The sequence below is a fragment of the Condylura cristata genome, unplaced genomic scaffold (assembly GCF_000260355.1).
Source record: "Condylura cristata isolate star-nosed mole 26May11 unplaced genomic scaffold, ConCri1.0 scaffold00043, whole genome shotgun sequence".
Lineage (NCBI taxonomy): Eukaryota > Metazoa > Chordata > Mammalia > Eulipotyphla > Talpidae > Condylura > Condylura cristata.
Window position 1 is genome coordinate 2,858,570 of NW_004567144.1, and position 10,610 is coordinate 2,869,179.

The following is a 10,610-nucleotide window of genomic DNA, read 5'->3' on the forward strand; positions in this document are numbered from 1 at the left end:
GGGAGCAGAACAGGCAGATCATCGAAGTACACTGCTGAGGGGAGCAGCGGGTGGGTCAGGAGAGGTCTGCCACACCATGTGGTCACATCCAGGGCAGGCGGGAATAGAACTCATGCGGAAGTGGCTTTAGCTTCTCAGTGCAGTGCTTTAACCCGCTGCACCACCAGGGAGGGCCTAGCCTCTTTTCCTTAACCAGCTAGTGCTTTTAAATCTAATATATGCTTCTTGTAGACAATGTATAATTTTTTAAAACCCACTTTGCCAATCTGTACCTGCATTTTTGCTATTAATTCTCGACTTGATGTATGCCATTTTTTTCTCTTCCATTGCTGCCTTTTGTGTTAATGAGATGCTTTCACATACATTTTAATTCTCTTGTCATTTATTTTACCATGTAGTTTGGTTTATTTTTTGTGTTTTTTTTTTTTTTTTGGAAATTGCATTTGAACTCTTAATTTAATTTAAAGAAATTTAGTCTGGATTAATACAAATTGAATTTCAACGGTATAAAAAAATCTTGCTCCCAAATGGCTTCATTCCCTTCCCCATACTTTGTTTTGTTATTATGTAAATTTCATTTTTGTGTATTTTAACCCTATTAATAAAATTCTATTTTTATTGCTTGATGCCTTTATCTTTTAAATCTATTATGAACCAAAATACACACCTATATAATTTCCTTTAACAGTATGCTTCATTTCATTTTTTTCTTTTCTCCGACTGAGTACAGTGTACTTTATTGATTATACATAACAAAGTAGGGCTCCCTAAGTCATTCCCCTTCTCCAGGAGACTTGGAATGGAATTGTGTGGCGTTAGGAGATGCTCTCTATATTAGGTGAGGGCTTCTTTCCAGTAGTTGGGGGCTTCTTTCCTTGTGCTCTCACTGGGGCTGGTGTTCCATCACCCCATTGTTGTAATCAAATTCCTTGTCATACCAAGAAATGAGCTTAACAAAATTGCTGTTGAGAGCAGTGGCAGGCTCAGAATCAAAGGTAGAGGAGTGGATATCATTGTTAAAATTGAAGGAAACAGACAATCTAGTCCAGTATAGCTGATATTGCAATTGAGGGTGGCCATGTGACACATTACCTTCTTGATACCCTGTATTTGACAACATTCTCCAAGTCATATCAATAACTGATATGTTTGGGCTGGGATCATGCCGATGAACTTCCAAATCAGCTCAGGGATGACTTTGCCCACATCCTTGATGACACAAGTAGAATGAGGAATGATGTTCTGTGGAGCCCTTCAGCCATTACACCACTGTTTCCAAGAGAAGTTGTGCATGGTCTTCTGGATATGAGTGATGGCATGGTCTGTGGTCATAAGGTTTTCCATAAATCCAGAGCTGTCGTGGATGACTTTGTTTACAGGGGCCAAACATCTCGCAGTGCAGGAGGCATTACTAACAATATTGAAGGCTTTGTCATATTTCTCATAGCCCATGCCCATTACAAACATGGAAGAATTAACAGAAGGGGCAGAGATGATTTTCACCTTTTTGGCCCCACCCTTCAACTGAGTCCCAGCCTTATTCAAGGTAGTGAAGACACCAGTGGAGTCCACAACACATTCCAGTTCCTCCCTATTTGATGCAGGCAAACCCTTGCTCCTAGAAGATGGAGATGGATTTTCCATTGATACCAGTCTTTCTGTTCTAGCCTTAACTATGCCATTGAATTTGCCATGTGTGAAGTCATAATGGAATATGTAGACAGTGTTGATGAGGTCAATGACAATATTCGTTTTGCCATACTTAAAAGCAAACTTGATCACTAAGCACTAAGCCTAGCTAAGTCCATCACTCCAACCTTCACCAGGGATATGGCTAGCAATGCTTGAGAAGGAGTGACTGTTGAATCTGGAGGAGCAGAGTGAACAGTATGCTTCATTTCTACCTGTGGATTCAAGTAACCATCTAGAGTCCTTTTATTTTAGTCTGAAGATCTTTCTTCAGTATTTCTTGTAGAATAGGTCTGTTAGTGATGAAATATCAGTTTATTTTTTAAATATTGAAATGCTTAATATTCTTCATTTTGGAAGGGTAACTTTGCTGGACAGAGAATTCTTGCCTGGCAATCTTTTCCTTTCAGCACTCTGATTATGTCATCTTATTATCTTTTGGCCTCCATGATTTCTGAAGAAAAACTTGCTTCTCATGGTCTTATTAATCTTATGGTTGATTGTGTATATGATTTTTCTCTTCTTGCTTTCAAACATTTCTCTGTCTAACTTTTGTCAGTGGACTATGACATGTCTATGTGTGGATCTCAGTGCATTTGAAGTTTGTCTAACTTTTTAAATAAATTACTTGGTGGGTTTTTTTTTTAATAAAATTTGGGAGTTTGGGGTCATTTTCCCCTGAGAATTCTTTCTTTTTCTTCATTTCTCTATTCTCCTTCAGGGATTACACTTATGTATCTGTTTACATTTGATGGTGTACCATGTGTTTCTGAAACTCTTCATTTTTCTTCAATTTTTTTTAGTCTTCAGTCTGGAAAATCTCAGTTCAAGTTCAAGTTTGCTGATTCTCCTGTCAACTCAAATCTGCTGTTAAGTCTTTCCAGTGAATTTTTCATTTTAGTTACTTTACTTTTTTATTGCAGAATTTCTATTTGATTCCTTTGTATGTACGTGTATGTTTAAATAGACATGACAAAATTTATCATTTTAATCAATTTTAAAAGTACACATTATTGGCATTAAGTCCATTCACATTATTGTGTAACCATTGCTATCATCCATCTTCAGAACTTTTTCATCTTCTGAAACTGAAATTCTGTATCCATTAAACAATAACTCCATTCTTTCCCTTTTTCAACTCCTGCAACCACGGTTCTACTTTCTGTCTCTACAAATTTGGTTACTCCTAGTATCTTATGTAAGTAAAACCATGCAATATTTGTCCTTCTGTGACCTACTCAAGTTCATATTGCATCGTGTCTTCAAGATTCATCCACATTATGTGTCAGAGTTTCCTCTTTTTAACATTGAATAATGTGCCTTTGTATGTACACTCAGCAAATAGCTTCCCAGATGTCCACAGATAGATATATAAGAACAGTTCACAGTTCACAAAGAATTTCTCATTCCCCAGATCTTCTTTTGAGTGTTTTGACCAGTCTATTGTTTGCCCCAATTGGTACTATTGCTATGATATCAATATTAAACAATTGTTACTGGTTGTTTTCAAGAAAGGCTCTGGGGAGAGAAATTTTCCCATTGAGTGAACTCTACCCAGTTCAAATAAAAATTTTGTGAGTGATACTTTTCCAAGGGGTCGCTAGACGGTCCAAATAACAGACTATCTATTTGATTCTTTGGACACTAAACTTTTAGAGAAACTTCATACCTGGTTGTCCCTCTCTGTTTATTGTGAGGCTGCTGGTTTTCAAGTGTACTATGGAGCTGGGGAGAAAGAAATGAGAAAATAGGTTAAGTCCAAACTTGGTAAAACTTACTGTTCTTACCAAGAATCAGCAGTTTTTTTTTTTTTTTCAAATAATATTCCTTAGATGGTTACAAAGTTTGGTTAATTTCTAGAATTCTGGAAAAGTTAATTTTGATCATTTGTGCTGGGACTCTTATTGTTTTTAAGGAGGGACAGATCTTGGCGGGCTTTCCCCACCTTTCCAGATGTCCTGCTCTAAGTGACTCCTGTAGGATAGGCAGACGTCTACAGAGAAAAATATCAGGAAATTCCAGACAGATGCAACAGTATGTGCAAAAGATGGAGCTGTGAAATTTCATGGTCTCTTTAAGAGTCACAAATGACCCTGAATAACGAGAAAGTGAGGAGGGTGCATATTCAGAATTTTTCCTGCTGCCAGTTTCTAAAGCCCAACTAAAGTGATTTTAGGTTTTATTTCATTTTATTTTTTTAAGATTTACTTATTTGTGCATACAGAACTGGGGTACAGACCAGAGGTGCAGGGGTGATGAGAGGACTCACCAGAGACAGAGTGGGGAGCAGAGCAGGCAGATCGACGAAGTACACTGCTGAGGGGAGCAGTGGTGGAGAGGCCTGCTGCACCATGTGGATCACCTCCCACGTGGGGATCGAACCCTTGCTGAAGTGGCTGTAGCTTCTTAGTACTGTGCCTTAACCCGCTGTGCCACCAGGGAGGGCCCTCAGGTTTTATTTCTAAAGAAAGCTATTAATCAGTTTACAAACTTGATAAGGTCATACATGGTTAGGTCTAACATTAGGTATAGATGAACCTAGAGCTTCATGCAATCATTAGGACTCAGTCTAGCACTCTTCATTTTTACTCTTTTATGTTTTAACACCATCCTTTGGTAGAGTCTCCTTCTGTGGTTGCGAGATGGTGACCAACGGTTCCAACTTATGAAGCTCTCTGTTCAATGAAACGGAAATGATCTCTTTGTAACGTTTCTGTCAGAAGATCCAGAACTAAGTCTTACTGTGCTCATCTCTGTGCAAATCTCTGTAATCAGGAGAGATGGAGACAGGCCTGAACCACACGCATTTCCCTTAAGCTAAGGGTGGGATCAGCCCTGAACTCAATCACAGGCACTGACCTTATAGGAAGAATACCTTTTTAAGGAACATAGAGATTATTTTACCAGAAGTTGGATAGTAAGCGATCATCAGGCGAAACAATATACATAAACCCAGGGAAGAGTAGCAGAAGGTAAGACTTGAAGTGTGAGACCTGGAGATATCTTGCCATTACAGCTATCCTAGGCCCTGAAAAACCACACAATAAACATTCTTGGTTGAGGACATGCTCCGTGTTAGTCTGTGCTGAGTGCTGGGATACCAATCTGAGCCTCCCTACCCCCAAGGGCATCTCCAGTCTGGTTTTGTTTAGGCACTCTCAACCTATAGCTTTCTTACTAAGATTTTGCCAAGAGGTCATTTCATCCAAATTTGTAGTTGCACAGACTAGAATATTGGTGCCCAGAAAGGGCAAGGAACCTTATCACTGTCACACAGCAAATCGGTGGCAGAATTTGGGCAGGGACTGGGCTAACCTCTCTGTACTACATACATGAGTCATATTCATTCTTCAAGTTGTCTTTCCAGACCACCTCTGGGGGACCTTCCCATTGTACTCACATCCCTGCTGGTAGCCCCAAGGAAATGCTAACTGCCTTTGGGTTCACTCTAGTAACTTTCTCTTTGAGGGTCAACATTAAATTGTTCCATCTATTGCCTTGCTTATTGTCTAGTCCCAATCCTGTTCTACCCACTTTTGTTAACCACTGACACATTTGCAATCAGCCTGAAGAGGCAGCACCCAGATATAGACAGTGTGAGCCAAGTGGTGTTGGCCACATCCCACTGTGGGGAGCATGGAAATCCCAGATTGCCATTCCTCACCCCCAGAGTGTACTTGACTGGCAGAAATGTAACTTTTCTCAGTTCTGCTCTAGGAGGAAAGAGGTACAAAACTGGTCACAGAAACATCCTAAGGTGTCACCTGAGCAAAAATGCCTCTTTTCTCAGAACCAGGCCCATCCATTAGCGGGTTCATCTGTGCATGCCCTGGGCAGGGTTAGACCATTCTGGTCCTTGGCCTTCTTTCCTAACCCACTGCCCCTTGACCACTTCCCCTTTCTGGAAGCTGCTGCACTGACTTCCTTGCTGATTCCCATCTCTGGGACTCACAGTGGTCTCACTCTTCCACCAGTACTTCTTGCCTGAATCACCACATTGGTATCTTTCTTGGCCCCTCAGTTTCTTTTGAGGCTCTCTTCTCACCATCAGCGTATTCTCTATATTAAAGTCAGCAAAACAAAACCTGGACCACGGCCCTACTCTGCTAACAATTGTCCTCCACATTCCTTCAGAATAAAATAGAGTCCTTATTATGGTCTACAGGACCCTTCACAAACTAGGCTCTTGTTAGATCCTCACCTCCTTCTACTATCTTCCTCCTTTGCACTCCTCTCTAACACACAGGTCTTCTGGCTGGACCTTAAAGAGCCTATCATGCGCTGCACAGTTCATTCTGCTTGGAATATCTGTCTCCAGGATCTCTTAAGTGGCCTGAACCCATATCCACTGCATATCTTTAGTCAAATGGTACTTACCCGGTGAGGTCTAAACTTTCCCCCAACATTCACTCTTCTCTACTTTTATCTTTTATCCTTGGACCTAAAGCCTGTGGCATGCAATGTATTTTGTTTATTGATTTCCTTGAGCTCTATGAACCAGAATATTTCTTTTTTTTTAAGATTTATTTATTCATACAGAAGTGGGGTATAGGCCAGATATGAAGGGGCAGTGAGAGGATTCACCAGAGACAGAGTGAGGAGCAGAACAGGCTGACTGACGAAGTTCACTGCTGAGGGGAGCAGTGGGCAGCCAGGAGAGGTCCCTTGTGCCATTGGGTCACCTGCAAAGCCGGGGATCAAACTCCCACTGAAGCCACTACAGCTAGCTTGCAGTGCAGCACTTTAACTCATTGTGCCACCAGGGAGAGCCCTGAACCAGAATTTTTCATCTGTTTTTCCAAAAGCCTCATTCCCAAAACTTAGAACAATACTTGGTGCACAACAGGTGCTCAGTAAATATTTGATGAATGAGTAAATAAATATATTTTAAAAATCCTGAATAATCAGAATTTGGGAACCATTTTAGTCATATAAAATTAGTTAGGGTTTACTTGATTAAAGTGACCATTTTCATATAACAAGTGGGGGAATTGAGACTAGAGAGGGAATAGGACTTGCCTAAAGTCACAGAGGGTGTTAGTCAGAATTAGCAAGTAGGCCCTAGGATCAAGGAGCCTTCCAGTGGATGATTTTTTGGGTGTCTTTCAAAGAAGCCTTTCCTTTCCCACAAAGAAGCAAATGGTTGAGGCCTCACTTTCTGACCTACCATCTGCCACCTGGCCAGGCCACCCATTGTCCTGTCTTCCCAGGTACTGGGGTTTGAGATCTAGCCCCGAGGTACTGACACTTCTGTACATAGCGTGAATTGAAAGCTGTCTTCATGCCAGGCACCATGCTAGGCATTTTCCAGAAGATGGCTCATATTCTAAGAACTTTGAAGTAGCTTTCCTTTCCCCATTGCACAGATAAAGAAGCTGAAGCTCACAGAAGACAATTGATTAGCTTAAATACACATAGGCAGCAAATAGCAAAGCAAGGATTCAGATCCAGATCTGTTGGCTGATAATCTGGAGATTTTCTCCGATGTTCTGACTCCAGCTGGCTCTGAGTGGAAGCCCCCTTTCCAGACCTTTCAGTACCTGCAACAACAGCAGGTCTGGAACAGGCCAGGCAGCCTCAGAATTCTGGGAGGAGTGTCAGCGAACTCTGGTACTGCTTGGCCAGGGGCCTCCTTTCTCCGTCCCAGACCTGGAGAACTGGGCTTATTTTCAGAGCTGGACTCACATTTTCCCTATGGAGTGTGGAGAGTCTACAGTTGAGCCAAATGGAGGCCCCTCCTGCCCCTGGAGGAGAGGGGAAAGGGGGAAGGGGAGCAGAGCAGCCTTCCAGAAGGGATAGCTATGCCGGGTTCCAGCCTAATATCCTGGAGCTATTCCTAGGTAGATTGTGGTCAGTGGAATTATGCTTTTATCAGGCTGCTGGGAGTTTCAATAAAATCTTTATGGCCAGGAAAGTTCTCTTTATGGAAATCAGATTATTGAAGTGCCTGCTGAGGGGAGGGCTTTACCAGCCTGCCTTGCTCCCCACTGCCTCCCTCCACCCCTTCAGGACTGCTCCCCAAGTCTCCTCTCCCCTCCCCTCTCCTTCCTTCCCTCTAGGTTCCCAGCCCCCAGGAACATTTGAGATCCCCATAGAGAGGGCCACGGCAAGAATAAGAGGCCTGGGAGGACACAGGGAAGATGTCAGCTAGACTGCGAAGGAGCCCATTCCCTTTCTGCCACTGTCACCTGCTGTTGCCATTTCTGGGTCAATCCTGGCGCAGTGTGCTGGCAGTTCCCAGACTCTGGTGCTCAGCACAAAGCTGAGCCCTCTCCTCACTCCCCAGACCACTGCCTGTCCATCTGTCTGCGCAGCCTTCCTGCCCCTCACCCTTTGGAAATGGAGCTGAGATCTCACCCCAGGACAGTGTTGCTCCAGCTCCATGGAGGCTTTCCTGGGGTTTTTTTCTTGGGGGCGAAGGAGCAACTATGGTTGAGACCCCCTCCACAGGACCCCATAAACTGCCTGCTTGGGGAGGGGCTGCCTAGGACGTTTTCCTTGTGGCTTTCTGGGAGGTTTTAATTTAGCAAAAGAAAAGTGCTTTGGGCCAAATGGAGAGGCTAGATTCCTTTAAAAGCCTCCCGAAGTTTGGTGTGTTTCCCTACCCAGATTCTGCAAGTACTTCCTCCCAACATGCCTCCCGCGATATCTTCTTCCATTAGGGTCTAGTTTCCAGAGACACCAGGTTCTCTGAAGAATACCGAAGGAACAGAAAAGTGAGGCTGGTGGAGCCAGAGCCTTTGCATTCAGCCCTTGAGGCACTACCCCTGGCAAAGGAAGTGGACTGGGGCTGCATGGCCCCAGCAAGAGAGCTAAACTGAGTCCCTGCTGGTATTTTTGCTCTGTTATCAGATGGAAACATGTCAGCCCCAGCCTGACATTCAGGAATATTGACCTCATTTTACAGATGAGGGAATGGAGGCTTAAAGCCACAGAGCTAAGAAGGGGCACTCTTTGCATGTTACCGCTCTGAGCAGGAGACAGCGGCAGAATGTAGGCCATGGGCTCAACACAGATGGCCCTTGGAGGCCCCGCAGTACGTGTGCATTTCTCTGCAGACCCCAGGCTGTCCTCAGTCACTGCCCGGGCTCGCTCCCTCTTTCACTCCACGTCTCCTGCACCCCTGACCCTTCTCTGAGGCTCAGGCCTGGACACGAGGTTCATGTCTGACCCTGGCATTCCTCTACACCGGGGGCTGACACTCATTCTCCCCATAGCTTGCCCCAGACTCCCCTTACTCTGGACCTTTCAGAATTGAACCCAGAGCAGGTAGTTTGCCCCGCACACCCATCCTGCCCACCCTCCCCTCCTGATTCAGACAATAAGAAAGAACTTTCTAACAGGCAGAGCTGTCCAAGCATGCATGGGCTGGGCAGGGCTGGCTGCTTGGCCCAGGCATTGGGTGGGGGACTGTCTGAGCTGGGAATCCTTCCAGCACTTTCTGTTGATTACAGTTTTCATTTTCCTATGTGAGTCCTTCGATTATTATTCACAGGTTTTGCATGCAGCCTATGCAGCCTCTTGCTTCCTGTTCTTTATCTCTCTATGAACTTTACCTTCTGTTTTTGTCTCCTCTCCACCTCTCTATTTCTACCTCTGTTTTCTTGTTTCTGTGTTCTCTCTCTCTCTGTTTTTCCATGTCTCTGTTTCTTAGTCTCTTCCTCCTCTTTCCCTGTTCCTCCCTTCAGAGCCTCCCTGACTGGGGTCTGCTGTGTTTGGGACGATGCCTTGCTCAGTTCTCGCCAAAGGACCTACTTCTTTTTTGTGCTTATCCGGTCTCAGGCTGCAAACTTTGTAGGAGAGGATGCTGTGAGGTCATATTTGAACAAGACCGTCTTCACCCCTGGGAAGCTGGACAACACCCTTGGCCCTGCAGCTTCTCTCCAAAAAGGAGGAAGGGACATTTTCAGTTTCTTCCAGACCCTAGCTGGCATGTCCGTTTTGCTGAGAACCTGGAGGACCCAAGAGTGAGCAGGTCTCAGTGGTACCTGGAAAAGTCCTGTCTTTGAGTCCAGATCCACCATCACTTGTCCTATCTGGAGGTCACTCCCCCGCTTCTGGGCTCACCCTCATTCCAGAAGAACTTGATGTGTTCTCTTGAAGGAGCAGAAAGAAGTTGAGTGTTGATGGTGTCTCGAGTGTGAGATGGCAATTTGAGTGGGAGTGGAAGGAAGTGTGACGTGATGAAACTAGAGAGGTAGGCTGGGGCCAGGCCACATGGAGAGTTGTACTTCATCTTGAGATGAGAGGAGAGACAGTGGTGATCTGTCTACAATTTATTAGATCGTGCTGGCTGCTGATTGCTGATTTTGAGGAGCAAGAATATAAGCAGGGAGGCCATTGTGAGAGCTGTTGATGTGGTCCAGGTGAGACGTGATGGAGACTCGGACCAGAGTGGCATGGTAGCAGCAGATATGTGGAGAAATGACCTTTTTAATGGGATGTTTATGTTGGGAGAACAATGGGGCTTGGTGCTTTATAATTGTAGGCATGGAGGAGAGGGTGGCGTCAAAGCATATTCTCACCTGCAATGTGCGACGACTGATGTTGCCGATGATTGGCATAGAACTCACAAAAGGAAGGATGGTTTAGAGACTTGTTGGGTTCTGGATTGGCCATGAGGAATCTGAGGTGTTTGTGGGCCAGCTGGATGGGGCTTAGGCAGTGCTTAGGCAGTGGCAGATCTGGAACACAGAATTAGAGATGTTGGAGCTATGAGCAGAGATGGTTTCTGAAGCTGTGGGATGGGGAAGTTGGCCTAGAGCAAGAGCACAGTGTGAGGATAGGATCTGTGGAGGCTCTCAGGCATGTGTAGAGTATGTGTAGGCTGTCAGAAGAGAGAGCAGGAGTGAATCAAAGGAGAAGAAGGGTTGTATAGTGAGCACAGGAGCTGAAAAGCCAAGGAGAGAGTATTGCCAAAG

At 44.4% G+C, this 10,610-nt stretch overlaps 1 pseudogene; it reads right to left on the bottom strand.

Moving 5' to 3' along the window:
* Positions 1–883: 883 nt before the first annotated feature.
* LOC101635724 lies at positions 884–10,308 on the bottom strand (annotated as a pseudogene).
* Between the last annotated feature and the right edge of the window lie 302 nt (positions 10,309–10,610).